Raw genomic sequence first — 12,852 nt, 5'->3', positions numbered from 1 at the left:
TATATATATATATATATATATATATATATATATATATATATATTTCTGATCCCTTCAACTACTGAGAAAAGTTTCATAAATTACAATTATTGTTTTTCCATGTAGGAATGTTAACAGTTCAACTTTGATAAGTTCCTTATGATTTCTTTTCCCTGTTTACCTTCTCATGCTTCTCTTGCTTCTTGTATCAGAATGTCAAATTTTCTATTCAACTCTGGTTTTTTCAGCAAGAATGCTTGAAAGTCCTCTATTCCACTGAATGACCATATTTTCCCCTGAAACATGATACTCAGTTTTGCTGGGTAGATTACTCTTGGTTTTAGTCCCAGCTCCCTTGACCTCAGGAATATCACATTCCAAGCCCTTCGATCCCTCAGTGTAGAAGCTGCCAGATCCTGGGTTATCCTGATTGTGTTTCCACAATATTCAAATTGTTTCTTCCTGGCTGCTTGTAATATTCTCTCCTTAATATGGGAATTCCGGAACCTGGCTATAATATTCCTAGGAGTTTTCTTTTGGGGATCTTTTTCAGGAGGTGATTGGTGGATTCTTTCAACCTCTATTTTGCCCTCTCGTACTAAAACATCAGGGCAGTTTTCTTTGAGAACTTCCTGGAGTATGCTTTCTAGGTTCTTACTTTGGTCATGGCTCTCAGGCAGTCCAATAATTTTTAAATGATCTCTCCTGGATCTATTTTCCAGGTCAGTGGTTTTTCCCATGAGATATTTCACATTACCTTCTATTCTTTCATTTGTTTGGATCTGTTTAACAGCATCTTGATTTCTCATAAAGTCATTAGCTTCCATTTGCTCCAATATAATTCTGAAGCAATGATTCTCCTCATTGAGCTTTTGAGATTCTTTTTTCATTTTTCCTCCACTTCTCTTATCTGCTTCTTAAGGTCCTCTATGGCCTGTAACCAGCTTGTATTTTCCTTTGAAGCTTTTGGTGCAGGAGTTCTGACTTCACTCTTTTCCTCCTGTTCCATGCTTTGCTCCTTTTTGTCCCCAAAATAGGAGTGTAATGTTGGAATCTTCTGTCTGCTTTGTTTCCTTTGCCTGCTCATTTTGCCACTCAGTTATTTGACTTTTGGGCTTTTTGCCACAGTAGGACTCTGCCACCAGACAGGGGAGTTTTCGTCCCAAATGCTGGGGTTTTCTCAGCTGCCGGAGGTATTAGATGGGTGCCCTCTCTGAGGTCTCCACATGCTCTGGCAAGCTGGACACACACCCCAGGACCTCCACCCTAGACTGCAGTCCAGATCCAAGCAGGTTAAAGAAAGAGCGATTACCCCTCAGACTGGTGCTTGGTCCCTCTACACTCTGCAGGCCAGAAGCTGAAGCACTGGCTGGCTGTGCCGGTGTCTCAGCGGTTTCTCGCCCCAGGGGTAAAAGCCATGCACTCCCACTTACTGGTCCCAAAGTCCAGACTGCACTGACCTCTCACTTTGTCCTTTGTGTCTATGTGTTGATAAATCTGGAAACAGCCACAGCTGCTGCTGATCTGGAGTCCCTCTGGTCAGGCCCACCCTGGGGCTAAAGCCTTGGTGTGGGGCTGGGCTCGGCTCCCAGATCTCTGTGCTGGCCGATTCCTGCTGGCCTGCCGGGCTGTCCTCAGCTGGAGGTTAGCTTCTCTGTGTCATTTTGTGGGTTCTGCAGCTCCAAAGTTTGTTTAGAGTCCCCTTTTTACATGGATTGAGGAGGGTGGAAGCCGGAGCCACGGGAAGGTCGTGCTTCTACTCCACCATCTTGGCTCCCCCCCCCCCCCAGTCTCTTTTGTTTGTTTTGTTTTAATCTTTCTTTTTTGTCCTGAACTTAACCATTAGCAAACATGAACATTTCCTTATAAAAGAACAAAAAAGGATTATATATGAAGCTGCAAACTTCTGTTATGTACAGTTTGTTTGTTAGAAATGCATATTAAATTTAACATGGTAGTAACAAAGTTGCCCTGTTAGTGTCTTTTGAAAGTTTTTATTTTCTTCTGTGTACTTTTAAATGTTTCAATTGATTGTTTTTTCATTTCAGTCACTGAGTCATCTTTCACCCCCACACCCCACATAGGAGTAATTAGTAATGAGTATAGTCATATTTTTCCTGAATATTCCCAGGGAGTTCTTTGGCTAACTAAGGAGATCACTGAAAGGAAAATGGCCTTCACCTGTTTACTGAGGTGAGAAATCAAAATCTGTTGGATAGAAGTGTTAATAGCATTTCCATTAAGTTTCAACAAATGGATGCTAATTCAGATTTTCTTGGAAGGGGAATAACTGCCAATATTTAAGCATCCTAACTAGGGAAAAGAAGGCCTCAGTTATTAGGAATTACATGCAGATGTGTACATTTACATACATACATACATACATACATGTGTATACATTATACACATACACACATATATTCATTACGGGCAGCTAGATGGGGTAGTGAAAAGAGTTCGGAGCCTGTAGTTAGGAAGACTTATCTTCCCTAAATTCAAATCTGTCCTCAGACACTTCTTAGCTGTGTGACTCTGAGCAAATCACTTAATCCTGTTTTCCTCAGTTTCCTCATTTGTTAAAAAAGAACTGGAGAAGGAAATGACAATTCCAGTATCTTTGCCAAGAAAACCCTAAATGGGATTATACAAAGAGTCCAATATAACTGGAAAAGGTTTGAATAACTGCTTAGATAAATAGGCACTTTTAAATTAGATAATTAGGTATACTTTGGCACTTGGGCAATTAACTATTAGATATGTGGGTGCTCTTAATTGGACACTGAGCTATTTAGGTAATTAGGTATTTGTAATTAGGTGATTAAATACTTAGGCAAAATACTGGTCTGAACTGTTCTAAACTGGTTTAAATTGGTGTGAATCATTTTGAACCAGTCCAAATTGATTTGAACTGATCTGTATATATGTGTATTATATGTATACAGCCAACAATAGGAGTTTGTTTTTCTTGGCTATGCATATTTGGTACAATAATTTTTTTTTTTAAGCAATCGGGGTTAAGTAACTTGCTCAAGGTTACACAGCCAGTTATTTCTGGGTGTGGTGCTGAGTATCTGAGCCCGGATTTGAACCCCAGGTCATCCCAACACTGGAGCCGGTGCTCTTACTCACTGAGCCACCTGGCTGCCCCTAAGCAATTGGGGTTAAGTAACTTGCTCAAGGTTACATGGCCAGGTGTTTCTTGGTGGGTGCTAAGTGTCTGAGCCCGGATTCAATCCACAGGTCATCCCAACACTGGAGCCGGTGCTCTTACTTGCTGTGCTACCTGGCCACCTCTTTTCTTTTTTTTTTTTTTAATGGGATGGAGATAGGAGGGAGAGAACATAGATTTCTGTGAATTTTTTAAAAATAGAGAGGTGAGAGGTTTAGATGTGAAATGTTGTATGCAATTTCAGATAAATTACTGTATTATTTTTCAGATAAATTATTGTACTATTGTTATAAGAGAGACCTGTCATGGAATGGAAATAACCTGTAAATGTAAAGCAAAAGACAAAAAAACAAAGCACATCAATAAAATTTTCAAAAAGAAAAAAAATGCATGCATTTAGAGATGGAATGTCTTGTGAGAGAAACAGCAAGGGGGCCAGTGTCCCTGGTATCATGGTTGGTTTGGAGGGAGGTACAAAAAACTTTTAATCACCAAACAGGATTTTTTATTTCATCCTGGTGATAATAGAGAATTTGTTGAATGGGAGTTGGGGGAGGGGGGGTCAGTGACCTGGTCAGACCTGTGCTTTAGGGAGATCGATTTGACAGATGAATAGAATTTGAATTGGAGTGGGGAGAGACTTGAGGCAGGGAGACCAACCAGAATGCTATTGAAATAATCCGGGCATGAAATGGTAAGAGTCTGAACCAGTGAGGTGGCAAAGTCCAGGAAGGGAAAAGGGAATATACAAGAAATGTTACAAAGGAAGAATTAATTGGACTTGGAAACAGATTGGATCTGGGTGGTAAGAAAGAGTGAGGTCAAGGATGACAACTAGGTTGCTAGCCCAGATGATTAGGCAGATGGTGGTGTCTTCTCCAGGAATAGTAAAGTAAGAAGAGGGGAGGGTTTGGAGGGACAGACAATTCAGTTTTGAACATGTTCGAATATCTAAGGGGATATAGAGTTTGAGATGTCCAACAGATGGTTGAACTCAAGAGAGGTTAGAAGAGGGGTAAAGGCTGGATAAGTGAATCTGACAACTATCAGCATAGAGATGATAATTTAATCTGTGGGAGATAATGAGATCACTAAGTGAAATAGTATAGAGGGAGAATAGAAGGCCCAGAACAGAGCCTTGGGAAAACCCATGTTCAGTTGGCATGGCCTGGATGAAGATAAGCAAAGGAGGATGTGATGTTAATGGGATATAAGATCTTCCCTCCTCATTAATGGGCCTCACATGGAACTCATTAAAGGAAGCTTAGCATTTTGCTTTGGGGCTCACTCATTGAAAGAGTGTTCTTGTGATTTGACCAGATGAGACTCAGGGTAGGTGTTTTGAAAAACCCAGATGTTGGTGCTTCTCTCTCTGGTAACTATGTATGTATTGCCTTGGTCAGACAGTTGTTGTACTGTGCTGATTTCTCAGACAGTTAGATGCCCTGTCTGTTGGTGTATTTCTCTGCTTGTATTTTCTCTATTTCTTTGTTTGGATTTTCTCTGAAGTTTAGGGTGCTGATTTCCCCCCTGAACTAATGAATATAATTTTGAACAAATTGTTGACCCCTTTGAACAGCTATCTTTCCTAGTAAAGCAGATCTAAGAACCTGTGCTAGCAGCCATCCTTCATATGCCAGTGTGGTTGCTGCTGCAGAGGAAGAGGAGCATGTAGGCAGGAAAAAGGACAACCAGGAGAGTGGTGTTCTGAAAACCTAGAGAAAAGAGAATATAAAGGCGTAATGGCCAGTGTAAAACTGCAGAGAACTCAAGAAGGAAGAACATTGAGAAATCTTTGAGGAGATTGAATTACATAGGGGGCAATATATATTTCGAATCAATGCAAGTTCTTTTATAAAGGAAGGATGGTTAGGAAATGCCTTCCAAGTCTTTCAGTAATGAATTGGATGTTCCTTAAGGTGCAGCCAGTGATCTTCTTAAGGATAAACTCTGCCAACACGAATATCTCCAAGGCAGTTAAGAATTTTGTTTTATAGGTTCATTAATTTTAACTCTCTTCCAACTATCTAATTCATGTTAGATTCCCCTTTCCCACCCTAACTTTTTTTTTAACTTAGACAAGAGAGTTTATTTCATAATAATTTTTTTGTTATTGTAGTAGGGCAGTAGGAGGGATAAAACCTTCCTTAGACTGATTTTTAAAAATTATTTTTATTTATTTCATTAAATATCTCCTAATTATAAGTAAAAAAAATTAAATAATCTTTTTAAATGTGAGTTTCAAATTATATCCTTCCCTCCTTGAGAAGGCAACTACTTAGGTGGTGTAGGACAAAGTGAACCATACCACCAGGTGCTTGGGAAAAATACACATCTATTCTTACTATGTCTTCAAAATGAATATTCCTTTGCAAAAACTAATTGGTGTTTGGGGCGGCTAGGTGGCAAGTGAATAGAGCACTGGCCCTGGAGTCAGGAGGAGCTGAGTTCAAATCTGGCCTCAGACACTTAGCACACAAACAAAAAACTAGCCGTGTGACCTTGGGTAAGTTACTTAACCCCAACTGCCCCTCCAAAAAAGCAAAAAAACCCCAAAACTAATTGGTGTTAATTAGGTAAATTACTGGGGAAATAGTCAATGGTGGCTAACTGTGGGAACAAACTATAATGGGGGCTTGAGTCAATACCTCAACCTCAACCTCCCCCCTGAGCCGGGAGGGGAGAGGCAGCTGGCCTGACTGAAAAAGTGAAGCTTGATTACTTGCTATACAAGAAAGGGTTCCATTGGTGGCTGTGATTCATTAGAAAGTGACCGTATACTTAGTAAGTGCTTGCATGATTACCCCTGAAGTAGAAAATTAAAAGTATTATTGTGACCATTTGAGGAAACTGAAGCTGAGATGAAGTGAATTAATAGGCACAAAAGATTTTGAGTTAGAAGGGACCTCATAGCTAAAGTGGACCAATCTCCCCCCACCCCCTTTCTTTTTAAACAAAGGAGGAAACAGTGGAAAGAACTTGTCCAAGAGCACAAGGTCATACAGGTAGAAAATGGTGGAGTCAGGACATCGCCCTCAAAGTCTTCTGAATCTGAAATTGGTGTGCTTTTTACTATGTCAGGCTGCAGCTCTGGAATGTAACTATTCTTAATTAATTAGCTGTTGGGATTAGGATTAAAAGCATTGGGGTTTTTGTAGTTTAATTCAATTAGTAAATATTGCTTAAGTGTTTACTACCTATATGCAAATAGGTAGGTGCTGAGAACACAAAGATGAAAAAGTGGAATAGTCCTTGTCCTCAAGGAGTTTATAATCTTTATTGTTGTCTTTTTTTTTTTTTCAGTCATGTTCAACTCTTTTTGACCCCTTTGGGGGTTTTCTTGGCAAAGATACTGGAGTGATTTGCCATTTCCTTCTTCAGTTCATTTTATAGATAAGGAAACTGAGGCAACAAGGTGAAGTGTCTTGCCCAGGGTGTGTCCAGCTAGGAAGTGTCTGAGACTGGATTTGAACTCCTGAAGATGAGCTGCCTTCTTTGGAGGGCAATTGGGGTTAAGTGACTTGCTCAAGGTCACACAGCTAGTAAGTGTGTCAAGTGTCTGAGGCCCGATTTTGAACTCAGGTCCTCCTGACTCCAGGGCCAGTGCTCTATTCACTGCCCCACCTAGCCACCCCAACGATGAGCCTTCTTGACTCTGGGTCAGTCACTCGATGCACTTTGGTACCTAGTCTTATAGTCTACAGAGTTTTATTAGTTAATATCATTGCTGCTAGGTGCCATTGGTCAAATCCCATTTAACCCACATGAGTGCCATGTATGAGTTTCAAAATAGCACACTGATGTAAAGCCTCCATTTTCTTCATCTACACTTCGCAGAATCACAGAATCTCAGCCACAAAAGGGACCTCAGAACCCAGCTGGTTCAAACTGTAACCACAAAGTCTTATTGCAGCCTCCCTACAAGAGGTCATCAGGACCTCCAGCAGGGGGAGCCCTTACCCTCCTGAGGCAACCCCATTCCATTTTGGGTTAACTGATTGTTAGGAAATTTCTCTTTTAATATCGAGCCCAAATTCGCCTCTCTGAATCTTCCATCCATTGCCTTGATTCTAAGACAGAGGAGAAGAACCCTAATCCCTCCCTATAAATACTCGAGAGAGCTATAAGGTCCCACTCCCTTCCCTTCTCTTCTCCAGGCCAAACTTTCCCAGTTCCTTCCAACTGATCTTCACAAATGATGATGAGAAACTCATTTTCATAGTGTATTCCAAGTCACCAGAGAACTAGAGAGTGGTAGGGGAGGGTGCGTAAGCATCCTCCATTGCTATCTCCTTTAGAGATGTAGGCACACCCAGGTAGGCTAGGTATCCTTTCCTAAAAAGGCCAGAATCCTGTAATATTGATCTATCAGTGGCCAGTGGACTTTCCTACACAGAAAGAGTTTTTTCTTTTCCTAGCTCTTTTTCTCCTTCTTTATCCTAATGAAACATTTCAAGATCTGTGTTCCCTAATGGCACTGGGATTTATCTGTACATCCCAATTCAGTCACAAGTCTGTGTCAGGGATTTCCCTGAGGCAGAGCCTACTGGTTTGAGAGAGATGATTATTAAATTTTAGTCTGAGCATTTATATCTCAGATATATTGGCTAACACTACAAGTCTGGGCTTGATTTGTTTCTTTGTTGATTGTTTAGACTTAACAAAGTGATGGAGAAAATGTCAATCATGCAGGTTCAACTTAAAATGTGTCCTTTGTACATTTTTTGGAGAGCTAGCAGTCAAATATTTACCAGTACACCCCTGCCTGTTACTGACAACCTGCTCTCAGCAATTACACTTTCCCAGTCTAAAATGGTGATAAAATCACACATATTTAAAAGCCCCATGCTTTAGAGTCCATTCCAGGAACCTCTGATTATTTTCAGAGGAAAGGTCAGAATAGGAGAGCCATAGACACTCCCAAACTGCTTCCCTTCTCTCTCCCCCTCCTCCCCAATTTTACATACCTCTGAGTAGCAGAGATAAGCTTTATTGCTTCTCTACTCAGGTGAAAGGGTAAACTATGATCCTGAAATACCAGAGCAGTTGGAGCAGAAAAAAAGGTGTTAACTTCCCATTTCAATGCCACCTAACTGGCTTTTCCTGTTCCAGGCAGTTAGAAGACTGAGCAGATAGAGCACTGGACAGAAGAGTTGAAACCTGAATTAAATTCATTCTCATGCATTTAATAGCTGTGTGACCTTGGGCAAGTCACTTCACCCAGTTTGCCTCAGTCTCCTTATCTGTAAAATGAGCTGGAGAAGGAAATGGCAAACCACTCTAAGTATCTTTGCCAAGAAAATGCCAAATGGGATTGTGAAGAGTCAGATAGGACTGAAACAACTAAACAACTAATTTGAGAATCACTCTAATTGATAGAAAGTTCTTCCTTACATTAAATATTAAATTTAATAATAATAATAAAAGCAATAATTTAAATATTCCCCTATGCAACTTTCATCCATTGTAATAGCTAGCAGTCATATAATGCTTTAAAGTTGGCAAAGTGCTTTATATATATTATCTCATTTGATTCTCACGATAATCCTGGGAAGTATGTATTGTTATTATCCCCATTTGAAAGATGAGGAAGCCGAGATTTAGTGATTTTAAGTGACTTTCCTAGGACCACACAGCGGGTAAGTAGCTGAGGTAGGATTTGAACTCAGGCCTTCCTCACTCCAAGTCCAACACTCTGCATTCATATTCTTCGTTCAGCCCTCTAGAGCCATATGGAATAAGTTCAATCCCTATGCTACCCCTTCAAGTACTTGATTGCCGTATTATGGCATTCTTCTCTTCCACAAGCTAAGTAATCCCAGTCCCATCTTGTCCTCCTCTGGCATGATCTTGAGACCTATTTCCTTTATCTGGGTACTATTCAACTCATTAATGTACTTCCTAAAATGTGGTATTTAGAACTGAACCCAATATTGCAGACGTGGTTTGACCAGGGCAGGGTACATTGGGACTATTGCCTTCCTCATCTTCAACATCATTCCTCTCCTAATGGAGTCTAAGATCCCCTTGGCTTCCATTTCACAGTTGACTCTAAAACTTCAGATCTTTGTTCAAATGAATTACCACTAACTGTTTTGTGCTGGGGATCAAGGATTTAGAATTGGAAGGGCCACGAGAGGTCATTAAAGCTAACCACCTCATTTTTTGTACCCAATTTATTTATTTTTAGTTTTCAACGTTCACTTTTATAAGATTTTCAGTTCTAAATTTTTCCCCCTTCCTTCCCCCCCTCCCCAAGACAGCATGCCATCCGATATAGGCTATACATGTACAATCATATTAAAAATATTTCCACATTAGTCATGTTGTGAAAGAAGAATCAGAAAAGGAAAAAACCATGAGAAAGGAAAAAAAAAAAAGGAAATAGTATGCTTCAATCTGCATTCAGACTCCATAGGTCTTTCTTTGGATATGGATGGAATTTTCCATCATGAGTCAGAATTGTTTTAGGTCCTTGCATTGCTGAGAAGAGCCAAGTCTGTCAAAGCTGGTTGTTGCACAATTTGGCTGTTACTGTGTACAATGTTCTCCTGGTTCTGCTCACTTCACTCGGCATCAGTTCATGTAAGTCTTTTCAGGTTTTTCTGAAGTCTGCCTGCTCATCATTTCTTATAGCACAATAGTATTTCATTACATTCGCATACCACAACTTGTTCAGCCATTCTCCAATTGATGGGCATCCCCTCAGTTTCCAACTCTTTGACACCACAAAAAGAGCTGCTGTAAATATCTTTGTACATGCCAACCACCTAATTTCACAGAGGGACCTGAGGCCCAGAGAGGGGAGGGACTTGGAGTCACGGTGTCTGTGACACCAAATCTGGCTGGTGCTTTTCCCGCTGTACCGTATCATGTGCCTCTCTTGAGGTCCAGTCTCACAAAGACAGGTCCAGTCTCACAAAGACAGCATGCTACTGAGCACTGAATTTAGAGTCAAAGCGTTTGGCTTCCAATCCCTGCTCTGCCACTTACTAGCTGTGTAGCCTTGAGCAAACCACTTCACCTTGAAGGGCCTTGGCTTCCTCAGCTGTAAAATGGGGCTAGGTGCCATCTAAGGCCCCTTCTGCCTCCAGCTCTATTGTCATAAGAATGCATAGGGTAATGGTAGAATCAGGTTCTCTAACATATTCCATGGCACCATATTGCTTCATTTACTTGATTTTTTAAAATCCAAGTTAAGACTTTACATTTATCCTTATTAAATTTCATCTTATTACATTTGACTCAACATTCCAGCCTATCACAATCTTTTGGGATCATGACTGGCAATTATGTGAGGTATATCCTGTCACTTGTAAATCTGATAAACATACTGTCTATGTATTTATGCTGTTCACTGATGAAACTATTAGAACAGCACAGGGAAAAACAAATCCCTGAGGTATTCCACTGGAGACCATCTTCAAAGGTGATAGCAAGCCATTAGTCTGGCCATTTAGTCTGAATCCAGCTAACTATCCCCTTGTCTAGACCATTGCTTTTCATCTTGTGCACAAGAACATCAGGAGAGAATTTTTCACATGCTCTGCTAAAATCCAAGTAAACTGCAGCTATGGCATTCCCTGATCTACCTGTCTACTCACTTTGTTAAAACAGGGAATGGAGTTAGTCTAGGGTTACTTGTTTTTTTATTAATTTTTTGAGGGCAATTGGGGTTAAGTGACTTGCCCAAGGTCACATGGCTAGTTTTTGTGTTAAGTGTCTTAGGCTGGATTTAAACTCAGGTCCTCCTGACTCCAAGGCCGGTGCTCTATTACTGCACCACCTAGCCGCCCCCAAGTGACTTGTTTTTGATGAAGCCAGCCTGGTTCTTTGTGATGACTGCTGCCCTTTCTAGATGTTCACTAGCATCCCTTTTATAATAATATAGGAATTTACTGGGAATTAGAGGTAAGCTCAGTAGTCCAGAGTTTGTAGACTACACTCTCTTTTTTCTATTGAATATCCAGAGAATATTTGCTTTTTTTTGCATCCCATGGCATCTCTTCTATTCTAAACAATATTTCTTTTCTCTTTAAAAAAATTTCATATATTTTTTTCTATTTTGCTTTTTGGAGGGGGGAAGGCAGGGCAGCTGGGGTTAAGCGACTTGTCCAAGATCACATTACTAGTAAGTGTTAAGTGTTTGAGGTCAAATTTGAACTCAGGTCCTCCTGACTCCAGGGCTGGTGCTCTATTTACTGCACCAACTAGCTGCCCCTCTAAACAATATTTCAAAGATCACTGACAATGGCTCAGCAGCCACAATTGCCAATTTTTTGGGCAACCTGGAACCAAGTTTATCTGGGTCTGGTGCCTTGTACTCATCAATGGCAGCTAGGTACTCATTATCTTCTTACTAATATTGGATTTCAACTATCTATTAGCAATTTTTCTTTTCTCTTCTTTTTTTTAATCTAACGATTATTAGTCTTTGTATAAACAGAATAAAAATCTCTGCCTTTTCTCCATTGCTTATTGTTGACATTTCATTCACCCCGAGCAATGGTCACAGTGTTTCTTTGATTCCCCTCTTTTCTCTTACATAATTTGGACAACTCTCTTTCTTGTCCTTGACTTTTCTTGCTGGCCTCAGCTCATTCTGAGTTTTGGCATTCCTGGTAGAATTCTTACAATGCTGTGTTCTCTATTACTTGTCCTTGCTTCTACCTTCTCTGCTTGTCTTTGTAGCTCTTCATAAACTGGGGATCCTTATGCCAATTCCCGTTCTGACTGATGAGTCAAGTAACTGAGAAAAGCTATCTACATCTCATTCTTTGGGTGGCAGGGGTACCCTCAAGTAATGTTAGGTGTCTTTCTAATACTTTTGAGTCTGGCCTCTATTCTGATGCATTTTCTCCAATATCAATCACTAGTTATAGTTTGTATTTCTATTATATCATTAATATCCTCCAGTAATTAGAACCCTAGGATCATTTAACCAAATAACAAAAATTAACAAAGTAATATTTGTTAAAGAGACATATTAATAACAGAAGTAAAAAATACATGTTTTCCCCAACAAAAGGGGCCTTTATAACTGGTTCTTGGGGACAGTGGGCTTAAACTTGGAGAAATTTATATAAAGCAATTGCCTCATCAAGTTCATTTCTACACATGGCATAGCTCATGGATGAGTCCTTATCACTTCATCTTCTCTGCCTTCAGTCCACTGATGGGTCAAGCAGGCCCCTCAGAACTTTGTTCCTCAGTGACCTTGGTTAGCTGAAAAATCTGGTATAGACCCTACCTTCTGACCTTGTGCTGACTTTCTCTCCTGACCTTTTGAAGATCACCAAGTTGAAGCCTAGTATGACACACTTTCCCCTAAGAGACAAAAATAACAAAAACAAAGAGGCAAAGAATGAAGGAGTACATATTCACAGGGTGGGGAGATTAAGGCCCTCAGCCTCTCTGTTTCTCTCTTTCTCTCTCCTCTGTCTCTCTCTTTCTGTCTCTGTCTCTTTCTCTGTCTTCCCACCAAGAGGCTTCCAGAATGTTTTCCCTCAATCACAACTAGAAAGGAAAGAAGGTGACTGATTCAGTTAGTGTCTTTTGTAGGCATTCTCAGTTTCAGTTCAGTGGTTAATCTAAAGGTTCCTCTTCACGTATGTTGTTATTGGTCCTTTGGTTTTGAAGCGGACCAATGACATCATGGGTGGTCTTGACTCACATGCGAATTGGATTTAAGTGAGGTAGAGTTG

Source organism: Petaurus breviceps, unplaced genomic scaffold (genome assembly GCF_028583685.1).
Source record: "Petaurus breviceps papuanus isolate PSGF00001 unplaced genomic scaffold, PetGlider_PUasm1.0 90919, whole genome shotgun sequence".
Taxonomy (NCBI): Eukaryota; Metazoa; Chordata; class Mammalia; order Diprotodontia; family Petauridae; genus Petaurus; species Petaurus breviceps.
The sequence above is the reverse complement of the archived record's forward strand: the minus strand, read 5'-3'. Positions refer to the sequence as shown.